Genomic DNA, 20,324 nt, shown 5'->3' with positions numbered 1-20,324 from the left:
TAAATTTATGCGAACAGTGTCAAATGAAACACAGTGCACCTAACAAAGGTACTGTTCTGAAGCCAATTGTTAGTTCTGAATGAAACTCAAGATGTCGAGCTAATCTGATACAGCTGCAGCCAAACAGAGACGGCGAATATAAGTTCACAATGGTGTATCAAGACCATTTAACTAAGTTTGTCCCGCTGCGACCTTTGAAAACTAAAAGAGCTGAAGAAATAGCGCATCACGTTTTTTCAATATTTTTAACATTTGGTGCACCAGCAATATTGCAATCAGATAATGGTAGAGAATTTAGTAATCAAGTCATATCCGAAATATGCGCTGTGTGGAAAGATGTTAAAATACACTCCTGGAAATTGAAATAAGAACACCATGAATTCATTGTCCCAGGAAGGGGAAACTTTATTGACACATTCCTGGGGTCAGATACATCACATGATCACACTGACAGAACCACAGGCACATAGACACAGGCAACAGAGCATGCACAATGTCGGTACCAGTACAGTGTATATCCACCTTTCGCAGCAATGCAGGCTGCTATTCTCCCATGGAGACGATCGTAGAGATGCTGGATGTTGTCCTGTGGAACGGCTTGCCATACCATTTCCACCTGGCGCCACAGTTGGACCAGCGTTCGTGCTGGACGTGCAGACCGCGTGAGACGACGCTTCATCCAGTCCCAAACATGCTCAATGGAGGACAGATCCAGAGATCTTGCTGGCCAGGGTAGTTGAGTTACACCTTCTAGAGCACGTTGGGTGGCACGGGATACATGCGGACGTGCATTGTCCTGTTGGAACAGCAAGTTCCCTTGCCGGTCTAGGAATGGTAGAACGATGGGTTCGATGACGGTTTGGATGTACCGTGCACTATTCAGTGTCCCCTCGACGATCACCAGAGGTGTACGGCCAGTGTAGGAGATCGCTCCCCACACCATGATGCCGGGTGTGTGCCTCGGTCGTATGCAGTCCTGATTGTGGCGCTCACCTGCACGGCGCCAAACACGCATACGACCATCATTGGCACCAAGGCAGAAGCGACTCTCATCGCTGAAGACGACACGTCTCCATTCGTCCCTCCATTCACGCCTGTCGCGACATCACTGGAGGCGGGCTGCACGATGTTGGGGCGTGAGCGGAAGACGGCCTAACGGTGTGCGGGACCGTAGCGCAGCTTGCGAATGGTCCTCGCCGATACCCCAGGAGCAACAGTGTCCCTAATTTGCTGGGAAGTGGCGGTGCGGTCCCCTACGGCACTGCGTAGGATCCTACGGTCTTGGCGTGCATCCGTGCGTCGCTGCGGTCCGGTCCCAGGTCGACGGGCACGTGCACCTTCCGCCGACCACTGGCGACAACATCGATGTACTGTGGAGACCTTACGCCCCACGTGTTGAGCAATTCGGCGGTACGTCCACCCGGCCTCCCGCATGCCCACTATACGCCCTCGCTCAAAGTCCGTCAACTGAACATACGGTTCACGTCCACGCTGTCGCGGCATGCTACCAGTGTTAAAGACTGCGATGGAGCTCCGTATGCCACGGCAAACTGGCTGACACTGACGGCGGCGGTGCACAAATGCTGCGCAGCTAGCGCCATTCGACGGCTAACGCCGCGGTTCCTGGTGTGTCCGCTGTGCCGTGCGTGTGATCATTGCTTGTACAGCCCTCTCGCAGTGTCCGGAGCAAGTATGGTGTGTCTGACACACCGGTGTCAATGTGTTCTTTTTTCCATTTCCAGGAGTGTAGTTCATCGAAAGCCTCGTCACAGTCAAACACAAGGCTCAGCTGAAAGGGCCAATCAGGATATACAGAATATGCCAACTGCATGGATGAACGATAACGATACAAATAAATGGTCAGATGGTTTATCCTTTGTTCAATTTGCCAAGAACACTACATACCACGAAGGAATAGGCCAAAGTCCGTATGAAGCCATGTTTGGCGTTAAAGCAAAAAGAGGTATAGCATCGTCTTTTTTGCCTGGCGAACAAATCGCAAATATTGAAACTGAAGCATAACTCGAAGGAAATGCCAATAGTTCTGAAACCGGAGAACAACTTGAAGAAACTGTAAATGCTTATACAAAAAAATTGACAGGTGGTCATACCGAAAACCATATTCCAAAGAAAAATATTGAAGAGGACCTACAACGTCTTGATATCAAATTCTGTCTGAAAAACACGAGTTGATTTCTGCAAAAAGAGCGGCCGCTAAAGAAAATCTTGTACTGCAAGCAACAAAGATTTACGAACCGCACAAAAGCAATTTACTCCTGCTCACATTGGTGATAATGTACGAATACAAGTCGCTGATGTCGACCTTGGTCGTACAGATAGCCGAAATGTGTTAGCGGTTGTTGTTCGGATAGAAGACTCCGACTTCCATAAACTGGCAAATAAAAATGGTACCCTCAATCATCTTTACACACGTAATCAGTTCGTAACTTGTAAAGAAAAGTTACTTTCTATAGAGAAGCGGGGGACAAGGCTATACACGCTGTCATTGCAAACAGAAGTGTTCCACAAATAAATGCAGTTGTAAAAGCAAGGGACTCTTGTGCAGTTCAAAGTGTCATAATAGTTTAAGTTGTCGCAATAAATAAGATATAACCACATAAGTAAGTAATATTTTTATAACTATTATTTTCATTTCTCTTGTAGAATGTACTGTGTATTTTAAATTCTTGGTCATTCCTTTCAGCAAGAGAGCCAAAAAAGTTACGTCACCCTTGTGACCTTTTGTAGGGACTGAATTACGGAGAAGAAAATACAAATCTCCAACATGTTCAACATTCACCATAACCATTTACCTGTGTAAGCCAGAAATAAAGGTATTTAGCAGATATTTCGGGCATACACTAAGCGACTATGTGAATGTTGACATTCACCAGTGAAAGTCGACATTCTCCAGCTTTCGATGTTCCACTGTAACAGGCATACAAAACCTGCTACAGCGTCTACAAAAATGTACCGGCAGAAATGGTGATTATGTCGAAAAATAGCTAAATGTTGAAGCTGTAAATTGATGTAAACCATTATAGAAATAAACAGGTCTATGTACTTATAAAAAAAAAGGAGACCTTACTTTTGGGATTACCCACGTATATTTTTGTACCTTGGGATAGAATCTGTGAAGAAGGTCTGTCACTGAAACCGCTCGATATTTGGGTTTTAAATGAAAATAAAAGCAACTAATGGTCGAACGTGGATTTTATACATTTGACGAGAGGGCTTTTGTAGAAGACCTTTATCAAAGATTTTTTACGGTGCAATACGGCGAACGGTAAGTAGAATGACAAATTAAAGACCTTTCAGCCGTCAAATTTCCAACCATATTTTATTTGCCAACTAATTTCAGCGCCATACTACGCCATCTGCCAAGTAAAATCTGGCTGCCAAATGAAATAAGGTTGCTGAAAGGTGTTTAATTCGACGTCCTCTACCGAATAGCCGAGTCCCACAACGATCCCTAAAAAGGATGGACATACAGACAGAGAGGTAAGTAGAATGGTCTACGCACGGAGACTTGGTTCTCCTCCTCCGGCAGGTGGCAATTCACGAGAGCAGCACACAGTCCGGACGGCAGGTTCGCGTCGTGCCACGCCGATAAACGCGTTTACTTACTGCGGAGGGGGACTTGTGGCCACACTGTGTTTTCCGGACGGCTAATAGCGCAGCCCCCACCCGACCTACGTGATCTGGGCACGGACCACGAGCAGCGGGAGGGTGAATGGCGGGGGGGGGGGGGGGGGGGGGGGGGAAGCCCCGCTTCCACCTTTCGCTGCTCGCCTACTGCGGACCGTCTTCTCAACCCCGGACTGCGTCGGAGAAAATCGAAGCGAACGCGACACTTCACTCGTCTTCACGTATCTGAGAACAAGCGTTTAAACCGGCGGGAACGCAAGGGACCACGAGATGACGTGAATGCTGCGCTATTTATACTGTGCTAATAGTCGTCAACCGGGATACAACACTGTACTGGCTGATTCGAAAGTAAAGCCTTCGGCACACGGACCGTGCTGTCGAACGTCAACGTTGAGCGTGCTAAGATTCAACGTGCTGCTCAGAGCGCTCAGGAACGATGCGACCCGTGCACACGGTACGTGGGCCCCAAAGTGGTACACGCGGTCGCAACGCACTTCGGCGGCAGTTTGAGGGATGTTTCTGGTTCGTAAATCACACTGTTTACTCAACGGACGCGCGTAAAATTCCCGGGTTAGCTCTATTAAAACGCGCATTTCCTTGATCGTCCACGAAAAGGAAAATACCATGTCCAATCAATAAGGACACAAGCTTATAAAAGTTCCATTACGAACAGTGCGATACAAATTTGCAATACTTCTTTACATAAGATAAAAACATTATCTCATCATTCCCACATTTTAGTAAAACTCAAAGGTCAGTCTTAACTTGATCACTCAGAATCTTTGCTACACCTTAATTACGAAGCGTAAAAGAAAAAGGAGGAAAATAGCTTTACACAAGCCAATCGAACACCCAAAGAAAGGTGAATTTATATTTACACGACATCGAAAATTATAGTATATACTTATTACACTGATAATGAAGTAACAGAACCTAATAAAACCGCAAATGTTAGAAAAAAAATTACGTACTGGCGAGTCGCGAACCACCGCCCAAAAATAAAAAATTCAGAAATCAGTAACACTACTCACCACGCTTTTTTTAAATCTTATTTTGTTCGTTTTCGTACGTCTGCTCCGCGCGGAGGTCGTAAGACACCCATCCAAGTTGGCCGTTGATCGGTTAACTCGGTTCTTTTATTACAGAGGCCACCTGGTCCTCTGACCGAACACGCTTTTTTTTATAATCTCATTTTGTTCGCTTTGGTTCGTTGCATCTGTTCGGGGCGGACATCGTAAGACATCCGTTTAAGTTCTTTGTTTTTTATTACAGAGGGCTGCTAACCCTCTGACCGAACACGCTACCGTGCCGGGCCGGCTTGCTAAATCAACATTTTGTAGTTTCTTGCTATTCCTAGGATGTTAGCTATCTTAGCACTTGCTGAAACCTTTAATCGTAACTATGTTACTAACTGAAATTTAATTATAACAAATTGTTGCAACAACAATTCGTTTTGGGTGCATCCTCAGTGCATTGCTGCCTTCAAATAGCATACTCTCATAATACGCAAGTTACAATAATTCTTGTACCACGAATATGATGTTTCTCATTATTTTATTGCAACGGATCACACAGTTAACAATGGGTTTTCCATTCTCAATTTGCTGGTGCTCAGAAACGGCATATTTATGTGTAGGATTGAAATGAATGCCAATATGGCGCCTCACAATTTTGTGCTGCAGGGAGATGGCGCGCATGTGACGTAGGTGACGTTGTGCCATCTCATTGGTCAAAGCTCAGACGCACGCGCAGAACATCTGAAATGCCAGATATTGCTCTGCACGTTCGTGCTGTTACAAGCACAGGCCACACCAATATTCAAGAAAGGCAGTAGGAGTAATCCACTAAATTACAGGCCCATATCGTTAACGTCGATATGCAGCAGGATTCTGGAACATAAATTGTGTTCGAACATTATGAATTACCTTGAAGAAAACTGTCTATTGACACACAGTCAACATGGATTTAGAAAACATCTTTCTTTTGAAACAGAACTAACTCTCTACTCGCATGAAGTGCTGAGTGCTATTGACAAGGGATTTCAGATCGATTCCGTATTTCTGGATTTCCGAAAGGCTTTTGACGCTGTACGCACAAGCAGCTTTTAGGGGAATTGCGTGCTTATGGAATATTGTCTCAGTTATGTGACTGGATTTGTGATTTCCAGTCAGAGGGGTCACAGTTCGTAGTAACTGATGGAAAGTCATCGACTAAAGAAGAAGTGATTTCTGGCGTTTCCTAAGGCAGTGTTGAAGACCCTTTGCTGTTCCTTATGTATATAAACGATTCAGCAGACCATCTGAGCAACCGTCTTAGGTTGTCTGCTGGTGATGCTGTCATTTATCGACTATAAAAATTTTTATGCTGGCGGCTCACGCATGCCCGCCCAGACGCGGGAGACTGCTGCGTTGCCAGCTGTACGCGCCAAGAGAAGCAGCGCCATAGCATAGTTCGCAAACTTAGTTTAGGGGGGAGCGCGCAGTTCATGAAGTAAAGCATTGACCCCTTCTCTGCTAGAGAGACGTGCTCCCCGTATTCCGCGATGTGCGCAGTTTTGTCATCAATGCACTGCTCGCCTGTGCTGACACATGGTGTTTCGACTGCTTTGACACAATTTATCATTCGATTTCACAAAAACTATTTGGCCCAAAAATTTGATTTTTACACATCTTCTTGACTGATACCTTCCCCCCATAAATGACTTAATTTTGTTTCGATGTTCAACGCGGTTATTGTGCAGCATTAGATGTAGTAAACCATTCCACGAAATTTTGAAGAGTTTGCAGAGGTAAAGTCCATAGGGTATACTTTCCATATGGCCGATTTTAGTTGCCAATAGAAATTTCAAAAAATTACATTCAAACGAATAAAGTTCATAAAGTAAGATACTTCGATATTATTTTTAAATAAAAAAATATTACATACCGACCAAGGTTTGATCTCAGAACCTTTCGCATAGCAGCCATACACTTGAACTTTTTTTTTTTTAATCTCACTTTGTCCGTTGAATCTGATCGGAGCGGATGTTGTAAGACACCTCTTTAAGTTCGTTGTTGAACTATTAACTCAGTTTTTTTACTACAGAGGGCAGCTAACACGCTGAGTTACCGTGCCGGCTGCCATTACACTAACGCAGCTCGTCATTCAACATATTACCTGGAGGACTTTAAAACATCACGGAAAATACCGACAAACACTGTTGGTATGATTATGAATTACTCACGTTTCGTCGAAGTACAATAGCAAAGAAACAATTACCGCTGTTCTTTATTGGCGAAAAAGCGGTTAGTGAGAATGATACAAACACCTTTCCTTGCTATCGCCTGAATTAGGAGGCTTATTGCATGTTTGGTTTAATTAACTAATAGAATATGAAGCAATTGGTATCAAGTATGCTTTTTCCAAACTTTCTGTAAAAGAAAGTGTGCTATCAAGACATTGCTCTTGTTCAATTACTTTATTTATGACTACTCTGCACTGCAGTCGAGCTGTGGCAACGTCGTTCTCTGTTCATTGGCTGACTGTGTTTTGTGACGTCAGATGCAGAGAACTAACCTAAACTCGGGCGCCGTCATAAATGACGCGCACTTTGGTAAAGTCATCAGAAGATCAAAACAAACTGCAAAACGATTTAGAAAAAAATATCTGAATGGTGCGAAAAGTGGCAGTTGACCCTAAATAACGAAAAGTGTGAGGTCAACCACATGATTGCTAAAAGGAACTCGTCAAATTCGGTTACACGATAAATCAGTCTAATGTAAAAGCCGTAAATTCACCTAAATACCTGGGTATTACAATTACGAACAACTTAAACTGTTGTGTGGAAGCCAAACCAGAGACTGCCTTTATTGGCGGAACACTTAGAAAATGTGACAGATGTACTAAGGAGACTGCTTACACTACACTTGTCTGTCCTCTTTTAGAATACTTCTGCGCAGTGTCGGATCATTACCAGATAGGATTGACAGAGTACGTCGAGAAAGTTCAAAGAAAGGCAGCACGTTTTGTATTAACGCGAAATATGGGAGAGAGTGTCACTGAAATAATAGAGGACTTTGGGTGGACATCATTAAAACAAAGGTGTTTTTTAGTTGCGTTGGAATCTTCTTACGAAATTTCAGTCACCAGCCTCTCCTCCAAATTTGAAAATATTTTGTTGCTGCCTACCTACATAGGGAGAAACGGTCGTCATAATAAAATAAGGGAAATCACAGCTCGCACTGAAAGATATAGGTGTTTGTTTCTTCGATGAACCCTCTGCCACGCACTTAAATGTCATTTACAGAGTCTCCATGTACAGGAAGATTTCTTCCTTCTGCTCAGTAGTCAGATTTTTCGCCACCAGTTCAGCACAAACCTTGCGCATGTGCATAACTTCGCTAAAAACTTGATATACAGCGAAACTATTCAAGTTTAACAGGTCACCCATGATCGCTGTTGTTAAACGTCGGTCAGATCTCACAAGAGCACGCACACGTTCCATGTTATCGTCGGTTTTTAAACTGAAGGCCTCCCTGACTGAGGTTCATCTTCAGCGTATTCTCGGCCCTCGGAAAATGATTTGTGCTCTTGATAAGGCGTGTTCCGCATAGGCTTGTTCAAATTTTCAAATGTCACAGTTGTGAATTCGCCAAGTTTAACACAAAACTTGATCGCGGAACGTTGCTCTAAATTTTCGTTCCAGGGTACAAAAACGTAACTTCACTGACGGTGCTTTCAAAAGTTACTGGATGTTTGTGCAGACGGTACTGGAACATAGCATCTGGAAGGCCTGAACAAACTTGTCTACATAAGCAGAAGAACACAGTGTTGCCAGATCGCTCCCAAAAGTTGGCAACCTCATTACTTCACTCCTCATACATCCAACAAATACGTGTGAACGTTACGAGTGCGTTTTGGAATAGTCGCAAAAGCAGTATCCATATCACAAAAATCCTCTTCCTTGGTGTTTTAGTGGAAAATCACATTTGTTGCTTCACCCCAGGCCAGGGCGTCATATCTCCAATAGTCCAGACAAAAAGGAATTTTAGCTTTATTTACTTTTTCGATTTAAATTTATATATATCACTATTCAATTCTTTCAATGATATCTGCAAGACCATTTCAGAAAATAAATTCAAGAACAGCATTCCGACTTTGCTTATTACATTTTACACTAATGCAGTATAAGAAATATTATACAGAAGAAGAACATTTAATTTTAAAAAAACGCTATTCAGTCATATCACTTACATTTGTCTTTAAAAAGTACAATCAGTTTAATCAAATACCTCCTTTATTAACATCAAAAGGAAGAGACCGAAAGAAAACTGAACATTTTTACACAAAATTTTCCTCCTACAGAAGCTCTGTCTGTTGATTTATTAGAACTTTATCTTTCAAAGAATAAAGCCTGCTAGAACATTGCTCGTTGTCATGCGGTAGCGTTCTCGCTTCCCGCGCCCGGGTTCGATTCTCGGTGGGGTCAGGGATTTTCTCTTCCTCGTGATGACTGCGTGTTGTCTGATGTCTTTAGGTTAGTTAGGTTTAAGTAGTTCTAGGGGACTGATGGCCATAGATGTTAAGTCCCATAGTGCTTAGAGCCATTTGAACCACTTTGCTAGAACATTACTCTTTTACCATGTTTACATGCGCTCCGAAAACTGATATCGCAAACCGATTTACCTATAACGATTCCGGCTGGTTACGTAAACACTCCAAAAGCGATTCTGGAAATCCGTTTCTAGCTGCAGGTGCTGCACTCCCATAATCGATTTCCGCTCCCATGTACGCACAATCGGTTTTGAAACATGCTTGGGCTATCAGGCTACGTCTTGTTTCCAAAATGGACCTAGTGACCTATTGTGAAATGCAGAAGCGGAAAGATTAGAAGGAGCATCACACTGTACGCCTCTAATATTTAAGTGAATAGATATTGCGACTGTGATCCCTAAATGAGAAACTGAAACAGCTGTTTCCCAGACAACACATTTAACTGGGCTAGAAAACCCACTTTTGACCTCAACATGTGAACCCAACATCGAAAAAGGTTTCCGAAATTCGGTTTGCGTCTTACGAAAGATGTGAAGCTGATATGCTGCTTATATGAATGCATGGTGACTGTTCTTTCGGACGTGTTCGGAAGAACAGACACAACGCAGAATACACAACTGTCGACACACCATATGTAAACTGAAGCTGCATCGGGACATTACACGGAATCAGCGAAGTGGCTAATGTACCTGCCTAGGAAGTAGGAGCCGGCCGTTGTGGCCGCGCGGTTCTAGGCGCTTCAGTCTGGAACCGCGCGACCGCTACGGTCGCAGGTTCGAATCCTGTCTCGGCATGGATGTGCGTGAAGTCCTAAGGTTAGTAGTTCTAAATTCTAGGGGACTGATGACCGCAGATGTTAAGTCCCATAGTGCTCAGAGCCTTTTGAACCATTTTGAAGCAGGAGATCCCGGGTTCGAATCCCATAGAGGCACACATTTTCACGCGTCGCCGCTGATTCCGTGTAATGTCCCGATGCAGCGGACAACAGTAATCCCTTTCCTTTCTTCCCCCTCAACGATCAATCTACGTATCAGATACGTAGTGTTTGTATCGGCAGCTATTCTTATCACGTTTTGTTATTTACGTCTCTGATCTACATTACAGGTCAGGTGCTGCCATCTGCCGGCCGACGTCTAACCCGCAGTTATAATCTTTCCCTTAAAGGCGGACCTACAATGTCTCCCTAGTAAAGCCTTGAATAAAGATCGGAGTTTTATTCCATCGTAATGTTTGGACGGCGCGAATCGCGAACCAAGAATATCCACAAATCAGAACGTAGTCTGGCGTGGGAGGAACTTAGACCTTGGCGATCATTTCCAAGCGCACTGTTTTTCAAAGCTGAAAGTCTGCAGTGGTTCGATCTTACAGTTTTGGATCCCCCTGGCGCGAACTGATAACTTGATGGTAACACTGTTCGTTAATTGGCCAGTCGTGCGAGATTTAAAAACTGAATACTTGTATCAAACAACCGATGTGGAGAACTTCTGAAAGCCCTTTAACAAATATACGGCTGTTGTACGCAACGCGGAGAAAATAAGCAACGTGTTATTGAGAAGCAGAGCCCACACCCGCCGCCACACACCTCGTTCGCCCGCGCGTGGAAAGTGAAAGGCGGCGCCGGTCGAACGCTGCTAGAGCGTGACGTCACGCGACCTTGACAAGGCTGCGCGCAGACCTTCAATTGTAGCAGCAGTGGGCCGAGAGCTCCCGACTCGCGCTTCGGCAATCTACGCCACGTAGCTGCCCTTCCACAAGTTCCGCGCGCCGCATCCACAGTGACGTCAGCAAAACGGTTTTAGCCGCGCCTCGTAATGCAACCAAATGGGCGTTTCACACTGCCTTCCCGCAGCTGCATCACAGTTTTAATATTAAAAGTCGCGACGCTGTCTGTTGCGAAAGTTGTTACCGTTTGGCTGCTTGATCACACTAGCTCTCCAAGCGGTGAGAAAGCAGTACCAGACCGTAGCGAAGGTGTTTGTTTTCAATTATATCTCTACTTAATTAAGGAAATATTTTGCGTTGCGCGCATTAGTAAATTAACAAGAGACGTCAATTATCGTGAAATAAATGTAAAAACAGCCAAATCTCACTGACTGATGACAAACTACATTTTACTCATGATGAAATACTTATGAATATCTGTATAACTGCAGCTTGCCCCACTGTGTTTCGACAAATATAAGCCGTCTGAAGATGGGCGTAGCAGCGCGAAACCGGTTATGCCACTGAAAAAGACAATGTATGTGTGGCTGGTGGCGTCATCCACCAATTATCATTAACGGCCAAGGGGTTAACAAGATCCAAAACTGATAAAATAACACTGAAATAGCTATTTCCTTTGACGTTTTATTAACACGCCTGTGTGGTCTTTTCTTCAGTTACGTGCGTGGTGGCTTATTTTGCACGTCAAATAATGTCGGTATTACATTTGTAACATATTTCCTTCGTTCCGCAGTCACAGATTTGGATTAATGTGTAGCAAACAAAACTTCGCGTTGTTGGATAAATATATGACGTCTTTCTACAAAAAGAGCGGGCCTTTGGGTGTTTGCTAGCAATATTTTGTTAATAAAGGAGAACGGAATTCTTCCGTAAACATGTGTAAATTACAACAAAATCGAAAAGAAGGTGTTCTGTAAGGTGCCGTTTCATACCTCTCAGCGTCCTCAGGAAACATAAGAGTGGTAATGTGCTGTCATTTTGATATACAGGGTGTTACAAAAAGGTACAGCCAAACTTTCAGGAAACATTCCTCACACACAAAGGAAGAAAATAATGTTATGTTGACATGTGTCTGGAAACGCTTACTTTCCATATTAGATCTCATTTTGTTACTTCTCTTCAAATCACATTAATCATGGAATGGAAACATACAGCAACAGAACGGACGAGCGTGACTTCAAACACTTTGTTACAGGAAACGTTCAAAATGTCCTCCGTTAGCGAGGATACGTGCATCCACCCTCCATCACACGGAATCCCTGATGCGCTGATGCAGCCGTGGAGAATGGCGTATTGTATCACAGCCGTCCACAATACGAGCACGAAGAGTCTCTACATTTGGTACTGGAGTTGCGTAGATAAGAGCTTTCAAATGCCCCCATAAATGAAAGTCAAGAGGGTTGAGGTCCGGAGAGCGTGGAGGCCACGGAATTGGTCCGCCTCTACCAATCCATTGGTCACCGAATCTGTTGTTGAGAAGCGTACGAACACTTCGACTGAAATGTGCAGGAGCTCCATCGTGCACGAACCACATGATGTGTCGTACTTGTAAAGGCACATGTTCTAGCAGCACAGGTAGAGTATCCCGTATGAAATCATGATAACGTGCTCCATTGAGCGAAGGTGGAAGAACATACTGACGAAACTAAAATGAGCTCTAACATGGAAATTAAGCTTTTCCGGACACATGCCCACATAACATCTTTTCTTTATTTGTGTGTGAGGAATGTTTTCTGAAAGTCTGGCCGTACCTTTTTGTAACACCCTGTATTGTCGATTCTTATTGCTCTACATTCGTTCCCTATTGTACAAGCTATGTTACAGATGGATATAAACGATAGTATTAGCAGCCATGCGAGATGGTATTCAGAAGTGTAGCTTGCTGGCCACTAGGAGCGCTGCTATCGCAGTAGGAAACAAAAAACAGACAGAGTGTGGCGACTGCTGTGTTGGAGTGTGGCTGCGCCACATCTCGACCTACAGAGCGAACACAAGCGAACATGGCAAACAAAGTTCATCTCGTGGGGTGGCCAGAAAATCACACTAACTGAGAAATGGTGTAACATGGCAAGAACCTCGCCCCTTACATAAAGTCATTAAAGATCACATAACGCACGTTGAGCAGAAATGACTGACAAGGCACAATGCATCTCGTAGAGGGTATAGTACGGACGTATTGGAATAATTAATGTCGGGTGATGTAAAGTAATTCACACGACATGAAAACTTTGTGGAAAAGCGTCGATTTACTGGAGGCTACTTTATCCCAGGGAAGTATTCAGAGTTGAACATGGCCGGCTGGGGAGTGGCAAAAGAAAGCGACAATAGGCAGCTTAGGGCGGCTCGAGCTCCGAGAAAGAGGTAACGGGGCGCGGCCTTGAGATGAAAGACAGTGAGGGGGTGGTTGACCCTGACCCGATGCTGATGTACCGGGAAGCAGACGGAGAACTTGTACGCCTGCTGATAAATGTCCGTCGTCCCGTTTTCAGCGAAACACGCGAGAAAGCCGCTCAAAGCTACGGTGGAGCGGTCAACAGAGGCCAAAATATGCATGTTCGTGACTATAGCAACTTCACGGTGAATTCACGATCCGCAGAGTCTGAAGTAAATCAGGTGAAGAGCGACAGAATGAAATACGCCGGCCTCCGACGGGAACATAGGACCGAGGAATTTGAAGTACTCTTCTGGGAGTCAGAATTCCGGAAAAATTGGTGTTTTGTGCAGACGCTAACCTTGATGGGTGGCCAGGGAGGAGTTAAATAGCAGAAGTTGAGAGGAAGGGAAATTTTGTGGGAATTTGTTCACTTCCCAGAGCAGACATTGGTCGGCGCTGGGAACCGACGCATAATTAACGTGACTTGCGCTGCAATTGGCGCAAGTGATTTTGCTGGAGGGGAAACCGAGGCGAAGAGCGGACTGACAGAAGTCTCTGTAGAGGTCTTCCGTTCCCAGCTTGCCTAGAGTGCGGACGTGACGTTCTTTACTCAGCTTGCCTGAGAGAGAGTGAGCATCTCTGCAGTTTATGACTTAGCAAACGGAACGATTGAGCTTGGAGATAGGAAGTTTTGGTTCAGCTATGTACTGAGCAAGATAGCTAGGAGTGAATAGACGAGCGCAGCCTTGCAGCACCACGAGGTCGGCCGACGTCGACACAGCGACGCCGCTCCACCACGCTGTATTCGGTGATATGGCGCCCGCTCCGGCCTCTGATTAATTTGTTGGATCACATCGGCAAAGTTTCCACGAGGATTTCATGGTCCGTGTGCTGTAGAATTCTTCTCGCACTTCGCATTACGCCTGGGTCAGTCGATGGGAATTACTTTTCAGTCATCGAGCTTCACTCCACGGAAACGCAATTTATTATCACTGCCTGTTAGGAGAGTCATGTAATGTGATGATTGAAGGTCGTGAGTTAAAATAAATTTGTGCTAACCGACTGCATCTGTTTTCAATCAAGTAGTTGAAATCTCAAGTCACTTTCTTAATTAATTTTATGTTCAACATTGGCATCTGGTGTTCGATAGCTAAATATATAACATCAATGTGCACCCCTTTTTAATTAAAAGGGATCAATTCTGAATCAATTAATGTCAACACTGCCACCGCTGTTCAATCAGGAGTCACAGGGCCTTATTACTTTTTTGCGTTATCCGTTATTGCGGCAGTTTTGCACTCTCTGTTGATCTGGTAGTCAATTAGCTGGGGTGAAGACGCGCCAAAACGAGATAAGTAACGGGTGGGGTGTTACAATGGCAGCTTTCACAATGACAGCTGCAGCTTCAGTTACCAGTAGCACTCGCAAATAGCAACTAAATCCAGCATCGAACCTCTTCTGCTGTCCGTTTATTGGCGTTCGTACTCCGTCGTCGTTCGAAACTCTTCTCTCACGCAATCTTTGTTACCAAGGGTAGTGTGGGCAGGTGTTTTTCATTCAAGAAAATGATTTAAAAGTCGGTATTACGGAGAAAAGGGTCCGAACTGGAACGTTCTTTCCGACTACTTACAAGTCGTCATTTTGCAACCAAAGTATTAAAACTAGACAATACCCTCGGGTCTGTTCCCCCTCCCCTTCCCTTACAGACTATTGTATGGACACCCTCGCTTTCAGGAGCAATAATTTCAATATTTCGCTCAATTATTGACCGAATTTGAAATTTTTAAATGCTGTGCTAATGTACTCGTTAAGAGGTATAAAGGTATAATAAAAGTTTAACATTTCCCGTCTCCTAAACTTCACATAATCCTCTCTGTTTTTCATTACTTCCCACACTGTCTGTTGCTACATATTCCCCCTTTTACTGTATTCATCGAACTCTTTTATTTTTTTGAAATTGTTTATGTAACCCATATAGACTGTAGTTTCAATTGTCAAAGTTTTCTTATAACTGGCGCTTCTGTTACCTTTCATGTTTAATACCACTTGTAGTCATCTCACCAAGTACTGTTTTTGTTTTACTTGGTTCATTTATTTAATGCAAAATGTTACATAGGCACAGTTTTGAGTACTGTTTTAATGTTTCTCCCCTTGCTCCTTTTATATTCGTATATAGTTCAACTTTTTCTTTTTAAAAACACTCTCAAAGATGGCATTAATTGTATGTTCCCTCAGACTCCTCCATTTTTCTGCATTTCTGTTTATCTTATTCATATTGCTTAGATATTATGTAGTTTCACTGATTATTCTTTTTCCTTTTAATTGGTTTGTACATCACTCTCCATCTTTTATGTTTCCTGGTGTAGCCTTGTGAAGTACTAATTCTATTTTCTTTTCTTGATTTTCTTTATTAATGAGAACTGTTATGCAGGATTGTTTTTGCAGTTTTGTGTTTAAGTTTTTCGCTGTTTAATACATTTATATTTATTTACTGTTCAACTTTCTACGTTGCATCACCACCACACTGTCAAAGATGTTATTTACTGTACATTTCTGCTTCAATATAGATGTGTAACGTCTTTCCCAATATCGTTTACAAACACTGTAACTTCTTTGGTGACATTAGTCAGTGAATGCCAGTAGATAGCCTTGCAAGCCGAAAACCGGTGAACACTGTAGAAGAAAAGCAAGCTAGCGCTTTCCGTTTATATGAGGGTCACTTAATACGTAAAAAAAAAAAAAAAAATCCAAATTGGTCTCGGGAAAGAAACTGTTAGTAGGGCAAATTTGGTACTTTTATGGCTTTAAGTTGGCATCAGTGCAATGATCCCTGATCAACTGATGTATCAACATTGTTCTGTTTACAACCTCAAAAGTACATTTCAAGATGGCGAGTCCGCTTGAAACGTCCACATTAGTCGAAGAAGTGCTGTTATTCGTTTTTTGCTTGCTGAAGGCAAGAAATCATTCTATAGAATGTCTAAAGTTTATGGTGCAGATTGCATGAATCGTGCAAATTTTTACAGGTGGGTAGAGCAGTTCAAAAATGGTCGCGACTCAGTGCCTGACGAGCACCGTTCTGGCCGACCAGCTGCAGTTTCAACTCCCTCTCTCGAAAGTCTATTGGATGACGCTATTCGTGCCGACCGCCGTTTGACTGTGGAAATCATAGTCGATAAGGTTGAACTTAGTACTGGTACAGTTCGTAACGTTATCTGTAACAAGGTCAAGTACCGCAAAACATGTGCAAGACAGATCCCAAAGGAGTTGACGTGGCTACACCAGGAAACAAGGTTGAGAGTGTGTGCAGAGCTAAAGGAACGTTATGAAAGAGATGGTGAGCACTTCCTCAACAAAATTTTAACTTGTAATGAAACTTGGGTCCACTATTATGAGCCAGAATCAAATAGACAAAGCATGGAGTGGAAGCACACCAACTCACATGTCAAGAAAAAATTCAAAACCCGAGCATCAGCAGGAAAAGCCGTGTTGACGGTGTTTTGGGACGCTGAAGACCCAGTTTTCTGTGATTATCTCGAAGAGCAGCGTACAATGAACAGCCAATACAACTCGGATTTGCTTTTAAACAAGGTGAGGCCAGCCATGAGAGAGAGACGTCGTGGATCTCAGAGGAGAGGTGTGATTCTCCACCAAGACAACGCGCCTCCTCATATTGCTCAGCTAACCCGTGAAACCGTCGACAAAATAGGCTGGGAGGTACTGCTTCATCCCCCTTACAGCCCTGATTTAGCTCTTAGTGATTACATTTGTTTGGTGTACTGAAGGAGGCATTGGTGGAAAGAGGTTCCCAACGAGGACTCGAATAAGATTGTGGGAAATTGGTTTAAACATGAAGGTAAAGAGCTCTTTTCAGCCGGAATAAAAGAGCTTCTAGCCCGTTGGAACAACTGCGTAAATATTCAACGGGATTACGCTGAAAAGTAGAAAAAGTATTGTTTTCTAAAAATAAACGCTTTTTCCTGAAGACCAATTTGTGTCTTTAATTACTGAATGAGCCTCGAAAAAAGAGAATTATAGTTAGAAACAGTGTGTTTGTCTGCGCTCAATGTAACTGATGTCGCTCGAGTATTTGGACCTTATTCGTCCAGAAGTCGAGAGCTAGTGGAGGATCGTGGGTCTAAATTCTGGGGAGGCCCAGAAACATTTTGGCAAATCCCCTTTCCTTCCCTTTTCACGCATGCAGACCTAGCGTTCCTAACGACAGCCACCACTGCTGCTACTAATACTAAGACATGCAGTACTATTGCCAATAATTACCGTGCCGCTCAGTTTTATTTACAAACGAACTGCGAGCCTGGGCGGTGGAGCGTTGTTGTTTGTGAAACAAGTTAACAAAAATGGCTCAAGTGGCTCTGAGCACTGTGGAACCTAACATCTGAGGTCATCAGTCGCCTAGAACTTAGAACGACTTAAACGTAACTAACCTAAGGACATCACACGCATCCGTGCACGAGACAGGAATCGAACCTGCGACTGTAACGGTCGCGCGGCTCCCGACTGAAGCGTCTAGAACGGCTCGGCCACACCGGCCGGCTAACAAGTTACCACGGCGATCCTTCTTCTGCCCGCATGTTTCGATGACGTCGACGTACCGAGTGTCTCGTCTTCGGGCATTCGCAGCGCCGGTTTCTCAACCGAGGTGCAGTCAAGACGATGAAAAGATTTACACGCAAAGCACCTGTTTGGGGATTACGATTCATCGTACTTTGGCCGATTTTCAATACAAAAAAATTGTGCCGGTAATTACGGTTGGATGAAGGGCCTGCGAGGTTGAGGCACGCAGGCTGCGGCGGCCGCGCGGCTAGAGGGCGCACGGCACGGCTGCACGGCCGCCCCCGGCGCACGTTCCAGTACCCGCTCGCGCGCGGGAGTGTGTGGGTTGTTCCTAGCACGAGCTAGTTTAAGTAGTGCGCAAGTCCAGGGACCGGTGACCTCAGCACTTTGGTCCCTTACGAGTTCGCACGCACCTCAACATTTGCGTAGTCCTCGGAAGTAATCTGAAATCGACAATGGATAACACCAGTCGATACTGCACTAAATTTATGGAAGCTTGTACCTAACCACCAGGAGCTAACCTTAGATTTAATGATATGGTGCTAAATCGGAACTCTGAGTGCGATTTCTTGAGGATATGTTTCTCTTTTTGTAGCTTTACAAAAAATAATTAACATTAACAAATTTCATATATTATACACTACTGGCCATTAAAATTGCTACACCAAGAAGAAATGCAGATTATAAACGGGTATTCATTGCACATTACACTCCCGGAAATTAAAATAAGAACACCGTGAATTCATTGTCCCAGGAAGGGGAAACTTTATTGACACATTCCTGGGGTCAGATCACACTGACAGAACCACAGGCACATAGACACAGGCAACAGAGCATACACAATGTCGGCTCTAGTACAGTGTATATCCAACTTTCGCGGCAATGCAGGCTGCTATTCTCCCATGGAGACGATCGTAGAGATGCTGGATGTAGTCCTGCGGAACGGCTTTCCATGCAATTTCCACCTGGCGCCTTAGTTGGACCAGCGTTCGTGCTGGACGTGCAGACCGCGTGAGACGACGCTTCATCCAGTCCCAAACATGCTCAATGGGGGACAGATCCGGAGATCTTGCTGGCCAGGGTAGTTGACTTACACCTTCTAGAGCACGTTGGGTGGCACGGGATACATGCGGACGTGCATTGTCCTGTTGGAACAGCAAGTTCCCTTGCCGGTCTAGGAATGGTAGAACGATGGGTTCGATGACGGTTTGGATGTACCGTGCACTATTCAGTGTCCCCTCGACGATCACCAGAGGTGTACGGCCAGTGTAGGAGATCGCTCCCCACACCATGATGCCGGGTGTTGGCCCTGTGTGCCTCGGTCGTATGCAGTCCTGATTGTGGCGCTCACCTGCACGGAGCCAAACACGCATACGACCATCATTGGCACCGAGGCAGAAGCGACTCTCATCGCTGAAGACGACACGTCTCCTCCATTCGTCCCTCCATTCACGCCTGTCGCGACACCACTGGAGGCGGGCTCCACGATGTTGGGGCGTGAGCGGAAGACGGCCTAACGGTGTGCGGGACCGTAGCCCAGCTTCATGGAGACGGTTGCGAATGGTCCTCGCCGATACCCCAGGAGCAACAGTGTCCCTAATTTGCTGGGAAGTGGCGGTGCGGTCCCCTACGGCACTGCGTAGGATCCTACGGTCTTGGCGTGCATCCGTGCGTCGCTGCGGTCCGGTCCCAGGTCGACGGGCACGTGCACCTTCCGCCGACCACTGGCGACAACATCGATGTACTGTGGAGACCTCACGCCCCACGTGTTGAGCAATTCGGCGGTACGTCCACCCGGCCTCCCGCATGCCCACTATACGCCCTCGCTCAAAGTCCGTCAACTGCACATACGGTTCACGTCCACGCTTGTCGCGGCATGCTACCAGTGTTAAAGACTGCGATGGACCTCCTTATGCCACGGCAAACTGACACTGACGGCGGCGGTGCACAAATGCTGCGCAGCTAGCGCCATTCGACGGCCAACACCGCGGTTCCTGGTGTGTCCGCTGTGCCGTGCGTGTGATCATTGCTTGTACAGCCCTCTCGCAATGTCAGGAGCAAGTATGGTGGGTCTGACACACCGGTGCCAATGTGTTCTTTTTTCCATTTCCAGGAGTGTATATTATACTAGAACTGACATGTCATTACATTTTCATGCAATTTGGATGCATAGATCCTGAGAAATCAGTACCCAGAACAACCACCTCTGGCCGTAACAACGGCCTTGATACGCCTGGGCATTGAGTCGAACAGAGCTTGGATGCCGAGTACAGATACAGCTGCCCATGTAGCTTCAACACGATAACACAGTTCATCAAAAGTAGTGGCTGGCGTATTGTGACGAGCCAGTTGCTAGGCCACCATCGACCAATTGGTGAGAGATCTGGAGAATGTGCTGGCCAGGGCAGAAGTAGAACATTCTCTGTATCCAGAAAGGCCCGTACAGGACCTGCAACATCCGGTCGTGCAGCAT

This window comes from Schistocerca gregaria, chromosome 11 (genome assembly GCF_023897955.1).
Source record: "Schistocerca gregaria isolate iqSchGreg1 chromosome 11, iqSchGreg1.2, whole genome shotgun sequence".
Classification (NCBI taxonomy): Eukaryota; Metazoa; Arthropoda; class Insecta; order Orthoptera; family Acrididae; genus Schistocerca; species Schistocerca gregaria.
Note: the sequence above shows the minus strand (reverse complement) of the source record.